Source organism: Argopecten irradians, chromosome 12, assembly GCF_041381155.1.
Source record: "Argopecten irradians isolate NY chromosome 12, Ai_NY, whole genome shotgun sequence".
Taxonomy (NCBI): domain Eukaryota; kingdom Metazoa; phylum Mollusca; class Bivalvia; order Pectinida; family Pectinidae; genus Argopecten; species Argopecten irradians.
The window spans coordinates 8,386,255-8,403,239 of NC_091145.1; the positions used below are offsets into that span (position 1 = coordinate 8,386,255).

At 36.3% G+C, this 16,985-nt stretch overlaps 1 protein-coding gene and 1 long non-coding RNA gene across 2 annotated transcripts in view; one reads left to right on the top strand and one right to left on the bottom strand.

Moving 5' to 3' along the window:
- The window catches only part of LOC138335957 (metabotropic glutamate receptor 8-like), a 105,474-nt gene that overhangs the window by 85,275 nt on the left and 3,214 nt on the right, over positions 1–16,985 (bottom strand). The window lies entirely within an intron of this gene.
- The window catches only part of LOC138335959 (uncharacterized), a 67,401-nt gene continuing 65,271 nt past the window's right edge, over positions 14,856–16,985 (top strand). The window contains exon 1 of the long non-coding RNA XR_011210370.1: positions 14,856–14,893. This is a non-coding gene — a long non-coding RNA (uncharacterized lncRNA). The remainder of the gene's footprint in view (positions 14,894–16,985) is intronic.

Here is a 16,985-nt window from a genome sequence, read left to right on the forward strand (position 1 = left end):
CGAAGTTAGCCGACATTGTAACTTCGTTGCCGAGAACGTCATGTGACTACCGTAACTACGTAACGTCTGTCCGACCTCTTCTTAAAACGGGTCATGAACCTTCCGACTCCCACACGGCAATAATCGTAACTTCTATGGCGACCAATTCAAAAAGAAGATATATTTACAAGTATCGACTTTCAACAACTGCTGTACCAAAGTTATTAAGGATACTAACAATATTGGGGTCGAATCTAACTTGACTTTTTGTTGATAGTTACGTATAGTGTGGCTTTAAATTTACAATTATTTGAGCCATATTTTATATTATATGTTTGATTAAACATTTACGTCATCCAGTACAACTACCACGTAAAATAATAGTAACAATCTTTAATATTTAACTTTAAATGACTTGTGTTAACTACTTTCTGGTCAAGGCATTTTCATTTTGACAAAAATTGGTTGGTACTATTGCAAACACCTCAACCATTGGGGCCAGACGTTGCGGTAGTGTTTGACATTTGCCCAATAAAATTCTGATAAAATATCTCGACGTTACCTCGGGCCATCTCGCATCTGTAATCGTGTAAGAGCGGTTTATCAGACGGCGAAGAAACCGTGCGTGAAGCTTAGATAAGATTGGCCAATAAATTCGTGGTGACAGGAGCAAAGTAGCCGCTATGTTAACTTGTTCCTAAATCCCATATATCTTGTCGAGGGCCCGATGGGATGTGACGAGTCTATAGCAAGCGTGTGTTCCTTCACATACAAATATCACACAAACGTTTCGTTTTTCGTGCTTCTGACGCTAGTTCCCTGATTTGCTAACACTTTGTCTACACATAACCTGTGATACCAACACTAGTCTTAGGCAGTACCTATCATACTTTATCAGTTCAGACAGTTCAAATGATATTTTCTTGATACGTAGACATTTTACGTAATACCAACCGTGGTTTCTGCCAGTTCCTATGCTATTAATACTAGTACCAGATACCACCCATGATTGTGACACTACAAAGAGTAGTCGCGGATAGTGTCCATAGTACTCACGCAAGTCCTAGACCGTTTCAACGATTCCGACGCTAGTCCCAGACAGTTTCCACGATTTTGACGCTAGCCACAGACAATTTTCATGATTCTGACGCTAGTCCCAGACAGTTGTCATGATTCTGACGCTAGTCCCAGATCGTTGCCATGATACTGAGGCGACAATCCCAGACAGTTGTCATGATTCTGACGCTAGTCCCAGATCGTTGCCATGATACTGAGGCGACAATATTATTCATTTTCGGACCATGTCGTGTCTTTTCCAAAGGGTAGAAACCCAGAACCTATTGAAACTAAAATCAAACAATATTCGAAAGTGCAACTACCGCAGATGGAACGATTTCCGAATTATGGTAACTAAAACGGAACAACTCTGATACATTCAAATACATGCAGTAATTTTGACAATTGCAATGAATTTGACGTTAAAGAATCAGATAACCCAATTACTCTCATAGTGCCGTAAAGGAAATAGTGACCGCTTTAAACAGTTGGTTATTTTTATTGTAGATTTGAATATTTTTTCCTAATTTTAATAGTAGATGCCACAGTTCTGTTTATACTGATCGAGACCTATTCTCATACAAGATGAATTTTCAAACAGGTCTTTAAGCCTTATTTAGAACTATATCAAGCTTTTTTTCTTGCAGTAGATTAATTAGAAGTTCACCATTCGGGTTGTTTCTATAATTTAATATGACACGTGTGTACAACAGTATATAAACAATACACGAATTGTCGGTTATTTATTGTTTAAATGTAGTATTGACTTATTGAAAGCCGATAAAAAAGCGACTCTACACAAGTACAATACCACAAAATATGAGGTAAATAATCAATATCATTATCAGTGATCTTCGTGAAATCTGCTGATCATTTTTCGGTGTTAATCAGCCATATTAAGTTGTATCATTGATTCTTTTATCGGAATGCCAATCAACCCTGATTCGTTTGATCTTTTTAATAAGGACCGGTTTGTATCGCAAACAGTCGTTACTGCCACAGTAAGAGCATGCTCCAAGTTTTCAAGAGAGAGAAAAAAGCTGAATATCAAAGCCATTTCAACCAATTTGCGTTGATATTCCGTGAATTTTGTTTTATTGACAATTATTCAGATCAAGATAAGAAAATTGTTATTGCTTTGTCGAAAAAAACCCGGTTGTTTTCATTACTAGTTAAAATCATTTGGTTCTATTGCATGTTGCGATAAAAGTGGAAAAGTCATAACTATTGCCCAATGCTCAATAAATCTATTTACTTAGATTTTAGATTAATAGCAAAATTAATGTTAGTGCTAATTATCACAAAGTACGAACTTGAACCAGTTCCTCGGCAAATTCATTTCCACAACATTTTGAGATGAGCATATGCATTAATCAAAATAGCATTAATCTTCCGCTAAGGAGGTGAACTATCTTCCTCCCATATTACCTTTCTGCACTTAGATCATACCAACATTCCATGACTTGTAACACACTTTGCATTTCATGTTTGTCCAAAGTCATTTCAGTTCATCAATCGAACCAGTTATAAACCGTATAAGTACAGCCCGTAAAATCTCAAATATTTTGGGGATTTCGTCACTTTTTTGTCCCAGCTATTTTAAATTTCTAGTGTAATTGCCTCAAGACCTAAACACATGAAACGCCAGTACCCAACAGACGCTTTATAGAATGATGTTAAGAGATGGTTCATAATGTCGATTTATAAGTACAGTTATTTTTAAGTTTTAAGACCCCGCTTATACTAGTGATTTTTTGCATGTCTTAATATCAATTCTTATGTCTTTTTTAATATAACTTATAACTTAAGTGATATAAAGCGTTTATGCATCCGTCCTAACCTTAGATATCACTGTTGACTCGTAGATTGTGTTGTTTGTAAATTTTGGCAAAATATGCAAACAATTGTACTTTTTATTGCAATTCCACAGGGTTCAGTACATATTTCTGTCACAAAATAACTATGCCATTATCTTTACTAGTGTTTATTACATGCAGTAGGAGTGCTGGTTTGGCCGGATTCGACTTTGCAAAGGCATATACATCGAGTCCTTTTTGACCTTGACATAATTAATTCTACTAAGTTTAAATATATGACACCTTTTGATCTAAGTTGATGAGAATAATTAATTGCTTTTTTATATGATGTACACTCTTTTGTATTATCCAATGTGATTAAGTCACAAATAAAACACATCTGTCCTCCTCTTCAGAAAGTTTTACTAGTATTTATTACGCATTGTATCTACTATAGGCAGTAATTAATTTGATCTTTCTCTCCGGTTAACATTACATTCACAAATGCATAATAAACCTCTACGGATGTACCAGGTCTTGCAAACGTCCAAGAAATCCAGAATAACTGGAGTAAAACCACGGACTTTTCGGTATCTAGTATTTACTGAATGTGAGTCTAGAACAACCTTATAATTGACAACCATTGGGAATTTGATAAACAACTATTTTGCTGATGTAAACCCGGTGATATTGATGAACCTCGGCATGTCCATAAGATTTGAAAATGTTCAAATATGTATATATTATCAACAAAGAAACAATGATTCCATATATGTTGTCGTGGCGACAGTCCTCGCACAGAATTCGATATATCAACTAAGCCATGAAGGTATTGTTCAGTCAAGGACACAATGCATGACGAACACAATGCCATAGCGATGGCCTTGAATACTTAATCAATTTTCTATCTAAAAGCGAATGTAAAACCTATTTGATATGAAAATTCAAGAATGTGTTCAATCCCCCGTGTAATCATTTTACAGCTTTTGGTATTTTTTTTTTAATTTAACTATTTCCCCTTCAAGTCAAGGATAATCAAAGATAGCTTTGCTAGTTGGAAACCACTGGTGTTATTATCAGATAAACTTAAGTAAAAAAAAAACCAGTATTTGAAACGAAAAGAAAAAAAATGTGCAAAAATGAGAATTAAAATTTAACAAACATCAACACCGGCAAAATGTCACCACCGTTGGTAGACTGATACAACACACAAGTCACCTGATGGCAGACTGAAACACCATATTAGTCGGACCTGGTGGTAGACTGATACATCACATTAGTCACACCTGATGGCAGACTGAAACACCATATTAGTCCACCTATTACCATATTAGTCACACTGACTGTAGACAGATACACCTGATGGTAGACTGATACACCATATTAGACTGAAACACCATATGAAACAGTCACCTGATTGTAGACAGATACACCACATTAGTGATACACCACACCTGATGGTAGACTGATACACCATAATTAGTCAGACCTGATGGTAGACTGATACACACATATTAGTCAGAACCTGATGGTAGACTGATATATCACTATTAGTCACACCTGATAGTAGACTGATACACCACATTAGTTACACCTGATGGTAGACTGCTACACCACATTAGTCACACCTGATGGTAGACTGATACATCACATTTGTCACATGATGGTAGACTGATACAACACATTAGTCACACCTGATGGTATATTGATACATCACATTAGTTACACCTGATTATAGACTGATACATCACATTAGTCACACCTGATGATAGACCTGATACATCACATTAGTTACACCTGATGGTAGACTGATACATCACATTAGTCACACCCTGATGGTAGACTGATACATCACATTAGTCACACTGATGAAGACTGATACATCACATTAGTCACACCTGATGAATAGACTGATACATCACATTAGTTCCACACTGATGATAGACTGATACACCACATTAGTTACACCCTGATGATAGACTGATACATCCATTAGTCACACCTGATCGGTAGATTTAGATACACCACATTAGTCAACCTGATGGTAGACTGATACACCACATTAGTCACACCTGATGGTAGACTGATACACTCACATTAGTCACATGATAGTGATAGGACTCATACATCACATTAGGTCTGACCTGGTAGACTGATACATCACATTAGTCACACCTGATGGTAGACTGATACATCACATTAGTCACACCTGATAGTGACTGATACACACACATTAGTCAGACTGATGGTAGACTGATACATCACATTAGTCACACCTGATGGTAGACTGATACATCACATTAGTCTACACCTGATGGTAGACTGATACATCACATTAGTCACACCTGATGGTAGACTGATACACACATATTAGTCACAACTGATGTAGACTGATACATCACATTAGTCAACCTGATGGTAGACTGATACACCACATTAGTCAATTTTACCTGATGGTAGACTGATACATCACATTAGTCACACCTGATGGTAGACTGATACATCACATTAGTTACACCTGATGGTTAGACTGATACATCACATTAGTCACACCTGATGGTAGACTGATACACCTTGGACTCACATTTGTACACGATGACACATTTAGTTACAACCTGATGGTAGACTGATACATCACATTAGTCACACCTGATGGTAGACTGATACACCACATTAGTCACACCTGATGGTAGACTGATACATCACATTAGTCACACCTGATGGTAGACTGATACATCACATTAGTCACACCTGATGGTAGACTGATACATCACATTAGTTCACACCTGATGGTAGACTGATACACACACATTAGTCACACCTGATGGTAGACTGATACACCACATTAGTTTACACCTGATGGTAGACTGATACACACACATTAGTTACACCCTGATGGTAGACTGATACACCACATTAGTCACACCTGATGGTAGACTGATACATCACATTAGTCACACCTGATGGTAGACTGATACACCACATTAGTCACACCTGATGGTAGACTGATACATCACATTAGTCACACCTGATGGTAGACTGATACACCACATTAGTTACACTGATGGTAGACTGATACATCACATTAGTCACACCTGATGGTAGACTGATACATCACATTAGTTACACCTATGATGGTAGACTGATATCATCACATTAGTCACACCTGATGGTAGACTGATACACCACATTAGTCACACCTGATGGTAGACTGATACATCACATTAGTCACACCTGATGGTAGACTGATACATCACATTAGTTACACCTGATGGTAGACTGATACATCACATTAGTTACACCTGATGGTAGACTGATACATCACATTAGTTACACCTGATGGTAGACTGATACATTCACATTAGTCACACCTGATGGTAGACTGATACATCACATTAGTCACACCTGATGGTAGACTGATACACCACATTAGTCACACCTGATGGTAGACTGATACACCACATTAGTCACACCTGATGGTAGACTGTAGTCACACCTGATGGTAGACTGATACATCACATTAGTCACACCTGATGGTAGACTGATACACCACATTAGTCACACCTGATGGTAGACTGATACATCACATTAGTCACACCTGATGGTAGACTGATACACACATTAATTACCACTATAGTCACACCTGATGGTAGACTGATACACCACATTAGTCACACCTGATGGTAGACTGATACATCACATTAGTCACACCTGATGGTAGACTGATACATCACATTAGTCACACCTGATGGTAGACTGATACATCACATTAGTCACACCTGATGGTAGACTGATACACCACATTAGTCACACCTGATGGTAGACTGATACACCACATTAGTCACACCTGATGGTAGACTGATACACCACATTAGTCACACCTGATGGTAGACTGATACATCACATTAGTCACACCTGATGGTAGACTGATACATCACATTAGTCACACCTGATGGTAGACTGATACACCACATTAGTCACACCTGATGGTAGACTGATACACCACATTAGTCACACCTGATGGTAGACTGATACACCACACATTAGTTACACCTGATGGTAGACTGATACACACATTAGTTACACCTGATGGTAGACTGATACCACATTAGTTACACCTGATGGTAGACTGATACATCACATTAGTTACACCTGATGGTAGACTGATACAATCACCACATTAGTTACACCTGATGGTAGACTGATACATCACACACATTAGATTACACACTGATGGTAGACTGATACACACATTATTACACCTGATGGTAGACTGACTGATACACCACATTAGTTACACCTGATGGTAGACTGATACATCACATTAGTTACACCTGATGGTAGACTGATACACACACATTAGTTACACCTGATGGTAGACTGATACACCACATTAGTTACACCTGATGGTAGACTGATACATCACATTAGTTACACCTGATGGTAGACTGATACATCACATTAGTTACACCTGATGTAGACTGATACACCACATTAGTTACACCTGATGGTAGACTGATACATCACATTAGTCACACACCTGATGGTAGACTGATACACCACATTAGTCACACCTGATGGTAGACTGATACATCACATTAGTTACACCTGATGGTAGACTGATACACACATTGTACACCTTGACTGTAACATTCACCTGATGGTAGACTGATACACACATTAGTCACACCTGATGGTAGACTGATACACCACATTAGTACACCTGATGGTAGACTGATACAACACATTAGTCACACCTGATGGTAGACTGATACACCACATTAGTCACACCTGATGGTAGACTGATACACCACATTAGTCCACCTGATGGTAGACTGATACATCACATTAGTTACACCTGATGGTAGACTGATACACCACATTAGTCACACCTGATGGTAGACTGATACACCACATTAGTTACACCTGATGGTAGACTGATACATCACATTAGTCACACCTGATGGTAGACTGATACACCACATTAGTACACCTGATGGTAGACTGATACAACACATTAGTCACACCTGATGGTAGACTGATACACCACATTAGTTACACCTGATGGTAGACTGATATACACACATTAGTCACACCTGATGGTAGACTGATACACACATTAGTTACACCTGATGGTAGACTGATACATCACATTAGTCACACCTGATGGTAGACTGATACACACATTAGTACACCTGATGGTAGACTGATACACTACATTTGTCACATACACCTGATGGTAGACTGATACACCACATTAGTACACACCTGATGGTAGACTGATACACCACATTAGTCACACCTGATGGTAGACTGATACACCACATTAGTCACACCTGATGGTAGACTGATACATCACATTAGTCACACCTGATGGTAGACTGATACATCACATTAGTCACACCTGATGGTAGACTGATACACACATTGTCACCTTTACACACCTGATGGTAGACTGATACATCACATTAGTCACACCTGATGGTAGACTGATACACCACATTAGTCACACCTGATGGTAGACTGATACACCACATTAGTCACACCTGATGGTAGACTGATACACCACATTAGTCACACCTGATGGTAGACTGATACATCACATTAGTCACACCTGATGGTAGACTGATACATCACATTAGTCACACCTGATGGTAGACTGATACATCACATTAGTCACACCTGATGGTAGACTGATACACCACATTAGTCACACCTGATAGGTAGACTGATACACCACATTAGTCACACCTGATGGTAGACTGATACCACATTAGTCACACCTGATGGTAGACTGATACACATCACATTAGTCACACCTGATGGTAGACTGATACATCACATTAGTCACACCTGATGGTAGACTGATACATCACATTAGTACACCTGATGGTAGACTGATACATCACATTAGTCACACCTGATGGTAGACTGATACATCACATTAGTCACACCTGATGGTAGACTGATACATCACATTAGTCACACCTGATGGTAGACTGATACATCACATTAGTCACACCTGATGGTAGACTGATACTCACATTACACACACTGATGGTAGACTGATTAGTCACATGACACCTGATGGTAGACTGATACATCACATTAGTCACACCTGATGGTAGACTGATACACCACTTTAGTACACCTGATGGTAGACTGAAACACAACATTAGTCACACCTGATGGTAGACTGATACACCACTTAGATGGTAGACTGATACACACTTAGTCACATGGTAGACTGTACACACATTAGTCAACCTGATGGTAGACTGATACACATTTAGTCACACCTGAGGTAGACTGAAACCAATATTAGTCACACCTGAGGTAGACTGAAACACAATATTAGTCACACCTGATGGTAGACTGAAACACACATTAGTCACACCTGATGGTAGACTGAAACACAACATTAGTCACACCTGATGGTAGACTGATAATACCACATTAGTCACACCTGATGGTAGACTGATATACCACATTAGTCACTGAGTTGTCTGATGGTAGACTGATATACCACTTTAGTCACACCTGATGGTAGACTGATATACAACATTAGTCATACCTGATGGTAGACTGATTAACTACATTTTTCTGTTTGTCACTAGTTTGTACCACAAATCTTCAACATGGGGTGTTCTACGAGGTAGAATTTTTTTTATAGTTTTTTAAATGCTGATAAGTACTGATAATTAATGCAAGAATTGACAAACCATTAATGTTTCTTTAAATACATTCGTACTCTAAGATTAACCGACATCCTCTAGATATCTTCCCCTATTAAGCACTGTTGCAAATACATAATATAATCACATCTGATTTCTGACATCAGTCATATTAACGTATTTGTTGACAGTAACTTGAATTGATTGCCTCATTTTCGATATGAGCCCTTCCGCCTTTTAGTAGAGACAATAATAGAACATCCTATCAAAATCCTTTTGACACACTTTTGTCAGAGTATCACACATCTATATACAGGACATTTACATCTAGAGAAGGTACATGTTGACCAGAAACGGTTAGATACGGACAATTAGACTTATAAATACATTTCCGTTTATCCTCGAAAATCAGGACCCATAACTCATACATTATCCATCTAATCGTCGTTTATAATACAACTTCCTATGGACACACAGATAGCATCAAAGTTTCCGCGCGTGCGATGACGGTGGTGGTATGGATAGGTTTATCAGTAACACGGCTCGTGTGATAGAGTATGTACAACAGATTCTCATATAAATATAGGCAACTATTCTATGTATACAAATGTCATAGCGAGAGGCGCTTACTGTCTAGAGATTACTCCCAGGGGCTTACATACCAGGACAATTCGCCCACTACAAGTACAATAGTATCGAGAATCATTAAGACAATTCGTCCACTACAAGAACAATAATACCGAGAATAACTAGAACAATTTGTCCACTACAAGTACAATAGTACCGAGAATCACTAAGACGATTGGGCCATTGCAAGTACAATCGTACCGAATTTGTACATATCATCATAAATACATATATCGCATGTTAACGAAGACCAATCGACCACTACTCCGGGTAATGTTTTAATCGACCACGTTTAAACTCTTTGCTGGTCTATTGCAACGGTTTCTGATTTGATAAGTTTAAATGCAATGGTATTTCATAAAACGTAGCAGCCTTGCGCTATTTTTTGTAATACTTATATCCGTCCTGGTGTACATAATACTGTATACTGCACAACAGAAGGTTAGTCTATGGCAGTTGTCTTCAACTTCGCACATAGAAGATACTATTATGGAAAAGGAGACATTTAGTGCTATTTGACGCAAATGACGTACTCTACAAATGATGGATATTTACTTTATATCAATTTGAAAAAAATATGACGGAACTTAATGTCACATACTAACAATAACGCCATCCTTAACGAACACGTGGTAACAGATATTGCCAGTGGCTTGAAACGAAATAGAATGATATGTTGAAATAAATAATTTAAAACTTTTGCCAGTGAAAACATAATATAAACGCTACGTATCATTTTTTTTTTGCAAATGCATGGCTCTATAAATGCTTTAGCATTTGTACCAGTGCTTGAGGTAAACGTGTGGATGACCACGATACAAAGTTGCATCACCGAGAAACATCTACCTACTGAAGTGTTACTATTTTTAATTATGTGCGGTAACATGTGGTGCTTATCATATCGTTAAGATAAACATAAATCTATTGGAGTGAAGTTATCAGCTACAGCGAAAAGCGAGATGACCTGATATACAAGATACAGCAACATATGATATCATTTGATATCGGCACAAGTCTGGCGTGAAAATAATCGAAGCGATTGGTTGTTCTGGCTCGTATATGTGAAAATCAAACAATTCTAGTTTCGTTGGGTATATTTTTTATGGTTTTACGACATCATTTGATCAGTGGGTCAACGTTATACAAATTCCTAAATTTGACTTCAGCAAATCGAAAGAATATGCGTAATAAAACCTAACTAAATAAGCGTCCGCCCCCGGATGATTGACTAACTGGTAGTAATAAGAGCTTCGTGACTACAGCTTGCATTTCTGACGGGTTTTTTTACACAAAAGCCAAAACCGAAACAAGATTCCTGGGTTGTCCCGTAAATTATTCATACGGATATCAGATCATTTATTGCCGAGACTGGCTTATATACCGATATCGTAATTCCCACACTGCGTAAAAAAACCATACACCGCTGATACAGATTATACAACATTATACCTATATGCGTGAACATTCTTTCGATAAGTCCACATTCAGCTTGCCAAATCTTTCGCCATTTGTGATAGGTGTGGATTATGCGAGTAAAATTAAGGTGTCGTATAGATCTACATATTGGCGTCTTATATTCAAGTGGCATTTCATGGGATGAAAAATGTGCTGAACGTGTATTGATTTGATATGTATCTATTTGTTGAAATACGATACGAAATCAGATGTAAAAGGTTACCGATCGCAAGGTAGCCAATATCAGGAGTGTATACGTAATACCAAACCAAGCTGGACGAACATCCGTGGAACGACTGCTATAAGAGTTGGTTGACGTCCTATTGACCATGAATGCATGTTCTTGGTGAACAGGAAGTAAGTTGAAACGAAATCAAAGAATGCGTAAACTTGTCAGCAACGTTGCTTCTAGCAAGATAATATGTAGTGATCATATTAATTCGAACCTGCGAACGTTTTCTATCCTGAAGGTATAAACAAGTCCGAGTCTCGACTATGCAACAGTATATATGCAATCATAAAGGAATGACATGTTGTAAATGCGGAAATTGTCCAAATACTAAAGTAAGGAGGCAATCTGAATACATCATATCACAATACGAATAAATGTTCCTTAAATATCATTGTGGGATATATATATATAGTTAAATATATGATACTCCGGACTGCGATTTGTTATTCTCCATATGAGCAAAGTGAATATTTTACAAATATATAAATTACTAGTGCAATATTTCAGTCATTGATTGGTTTTCTTAAAGCAGCCGTTTTCATTTAATGATGCACCTGGGGATTTGAAGGCAATCCGGGTTACCAAGAGATAAGCTGCTGTTGCGTTACTGTATATATGGATAATTTTGCGAGTGCCATTAACCTAAACTAAACAAACAAACAAACAAATAAAGAAATGCATTCACTGTTTAACATTTGACGAACATATGCCACTTTGAAAGATGGTATAATCATTTTTGTATATTTTGTAAGTTTTGTGCTGCCCTGCAACGGATTGATACAATCGAAACTTTCCCGGTGATAGTATGGTTAACGTTGCGTCTGGTCAATATGATTTATTGAATCTTTTGTTTTTTGAGTCCACGTCAAGCTCCAGATAAAACCATTAGTCAACATGATTACATACTTTAGACTTGGTCATGAGAACACAGTTGACAATAGATAGATATTAATGTTCTACTGAGGATACTTCGTAGACGTAAAGATGACTTTTCTGTTTTGTCTCTACTTGTTATAGACGCGTCGAATGATTTAGTATATATTTTGGGACGTCTGAGATAGAGGTGTGGTTGTCAAGCGGTTATCTATGTGTTTAGAACCGATCGATTGCTTTAAATGTTTAATGTCCATGATGGTTGATTGTGGAGAACCTCCTATTGTCTGTTTCTGTGATTTATGCAAGGGAAAACACCGGGGTTTCTTTAAATATTTTAGTATCCATTTGTTTTCAATGAAAGAAAATAAAAAGAATTATTACCGTGAATGAAATAAATTTTCGTAAAATATATTAATAATACATAATTCATATACTCGCTAAATATATTGTAAAGTAGTAAGTTTTTGAAAGCAGACATGAATAAAACAAAATATGTCAAAATTCAATCCATGCTCTGGGAATTGACAAATTTCAATCATTTTAACTTACGTAAATCTCGTCGTAGAACAAAGATATTATATATTTTTCATTCTTTTGGGAACCGTATATATTTGCCACTCACACCCACCTTTATTCTGTAGCTACCAACTAAGACTTACTCCCAGAACATCCATAAAAACAAAAAAAAGTTTGCCACTCCTTTAAGATCAACACACTCTCTCTCGGAAACGTGTTTTTTTTCTCACAATGACCTACTTCCACACCTGCTACAAAACCCTTAAAGTCTAGTGACTGATCAGTGTGGCATAATCTTATCACACACACAGGGTGGTTGTTTTGTGTTGGAACTCCGACCTTTCCTCTGCGGAAACCGAGCACGCCCTTAAATAGCCATGGGAAATTATTCTGAGAAACAAACAACAAATTCGATAAAAGGTGTTCTAAATTTTACATAATATCACATATAGTCTCCCTTATAACGAGTTTATTTCCCGTTTTGTAGGATGTGATATTAAAATGGTCTGTTTTCAACGATTTACACAAAATGTGTACTATTTACAAAATACGAAATACTGTGTTGCATTTATAAGATGTAGAACTGTTTAACTTGATTAACCCATGAATTTGATATCGAATAATACTCTTACTACGGCGCGTCAGCTGTTCTCCCCTTTCTACCTGAATTTTGAAAATATTCCAAATTCCGGTCAAGGCGCCGGATATCTATTTGTACCAGCGCAAATTATGCCATCACGAAAAAGGTCACACTATGTGCGTCCAGTCAATTACAAACACGTTAATTTAATTCGTTTACACAATTATATTAGTATATAAGCTAGCCTGTGAAGGCTTCATTCATTTTATTCAGCACTCAGACATTTCTATGGGATCAAAGGTCACATGGAACATGTTTAATGTACATTTAAATTAATGCTTGTCTAAGCAGAACCGTCTTTATAAACAACGGTATTTTAGGAGATTTGAAATAAATCCTTCGTATAAGATATGCGCTGAAGGAATAGTTAACCTCTTGTTAATGTCAAGCGTTAGCGAGGCTTAGACTCCAAGTCGGCACTTCTATGAGATCTGCGATGAATAATGTATATCTGATGGAGTAGATAACACAGACTAATTATGCCGCTGTTTTTAGTCAATGTGGTACGTGTACCTGATTTCAGAGATACCTCAGAAAATTAGACTAACAGTTTTTTAATTGATTTCGGTACAGAATTTATAAAGAGAATACATTGTACAGCTTCGTGAAAAGGTCATAATATTTTTAACATGATGAGAAAGGCAGTAGTCGTGTTTCTTCAGCAAATTATTTTTGTCTTTTTGTTCTGAGATAAAAGTACGCCGTCTATTTGAAGATATTGATCTTGTATTTCATTTATCCTGTCATATATAAGTCAAATGGTCGAAGGGTGTTTCTTCCAAAGGTACATGCATTTTTTCTTTTTATTTGGTTCAAGTTCTCAAGATATATATTTCCACTGTCGCATACAGTGAACACATTAAATGCTAGTTTATTATTCAAATTAAACATTTGTATTCAATAAACAATATATACAAATAAATACTTCATGTATGTGTTCATATGAATATTTTATTTGTCTTAAAAATGGTCATTATTTTAAAACCTATTTTGTTTCAGGTAAAGCCGAACTTTGCAAGTATATTGAAAATGACTGGAAAAGGTAAACCAAATATTAAAACATAGTACCTTTATCAATTGCAAAATGTAACTTCATTACATTCGTTATTAATGTTCAAAATTCCATATACATTGTATTTTATCTAAATACTATAACTACACGATAATTTAATTGATGTTAAAGCTGATTCACGTATAATTATACAAAATACCAATTATATGATGCGAAATCAGTTGAACTTTTATACTGAACATATTAGTGATGATTAAAGACTCTCGATTACTACTTATCAGACATACAATCATCAGTAACCCATGGGAGAAATCAAAGATATAATACATCTTAAAGTGTCGTATATTAGGTGTAACTTCCACCGTTCGCGAGATATTTTGCCTTAAGTCAGAATCAACATCCAATCGCCATCAAAAAGATGGCGAGGTATCAAGTGTAATTCCATAGTGACCTAGACAATTAGACTTGCTTGACGAACGTTTCCTTGGAGACCCGTAAAAAAGGCCAGATGGAATCCTTTATACTAGAATTACATTGAAGTATCAAGGAATATACAGAAACGAAAAATATCACATTAAAACTCTCTGATCGAAAAGACTACAATGTATTACACTTTCTGCATTTCAATTACAGAAAGAAAAGGTCATTTTAGATATTTGAAATTCCTATTTCACTTCTAGGAATTCCATAGAATTCATTATCTCTGGATATTTCAAATTCTATTCATGGCTTCTTTAATTATTCTACGAATAAAGTTTTGGTTTGTGTAACACGAACGACAACATACATGCGGTTTGATGTAAAACACAGTTTTATATGCCGATTGGAATTACAATCCTATCCAGGACTAACTAGGACAGAAGTTTATTTCATAAACATATTTAGATATCTACACAAGAACCTTTTTATTAAACGAGACCATGTTTAGTTTAGTAGTAACAAACGAATAAGAGAACAAGATAAAGTAGTTAACAAATTTTCATCGGAGAGAGGAGAGATATTCTAAAATTTACCGTAGAGTATGTATTCCAATTCACATCAATTTTGGTTTATATCTTTTACTGTCAGATCCATTGAGAGATTATCCCTCTATAGTAAAATACAGGGTTAGTTGATATGAAATCATTGAACTGAATACACGAAACAGACTTCCTACTGAATCAAAATTTGGATTTTTCTTCTGAAATCATTCTTTAATAAGTAATGATTGAAGCAAACATTTAATTGGTTGCTTGAATGGACTTAACGTCCTTCTGGCAGCTAATGTCATGTAATGACGACCTTTCCTGTATGCAAGTTGTGTTTGTGGACGGTGGAATGTGTTGACAGACTGCGGTATGTTAGTGTTATACTTCTTGTAAAAATCTTAACTTTTTAAAGTGCAATCCCACTGAAGTATGCTGCCAGACACACATATAAACTAAGTAAACATATTAGATATTAATGATTTTTATTCCCTTCGTTTACGTTTCGATTTCATTTTGTTTTGACAAGTAATATTATAAATAAATTATATGAAAATGAAAACAATGTTACCATTGTATCTATATCGGTTAACTCTGAATTTATAACGAAGAGATTAATTGTTTTTTATAGTATTGCCTTCTCCTGTTTGTTATAGTGATACAAATAGCATATATAGATATTTCTAATATCACACAAATCAATGGTTTAAAAGAGGAATAAAAACCTTCTTAGATATACTTTCTTTTCATCGCTAAAACTCAGCTCAGGCTTGTGTGTATTGTCGATACGATAGTTATCATCAACGTCGCTTTGCGAAGCGTTTAATTTATTATTTCGATACTTGTAACCGATATATTGCATTGTGTATAATTCTTCAATGTTAGCACATACATATACAAGGTATCAATTGTAAATATATATCAATTAACTAGATGAAAATTCCTGCTTTTCGTTTTTAAAAAAAGCTATACTGAACTACCGTTTTCGTATCAAAACAATATTTCTAATTGTTAAATATTATCGTGCAATCTCGTGCTTGCATACTGTAATGATATAACTGACCATTTTATTTGGTTTTACTACACATCTTGTCGACGAAGCATGCCACGGTTATTCCCTAGGAGCGCATGATCTTAAGGAATATTTAGCATGTGTA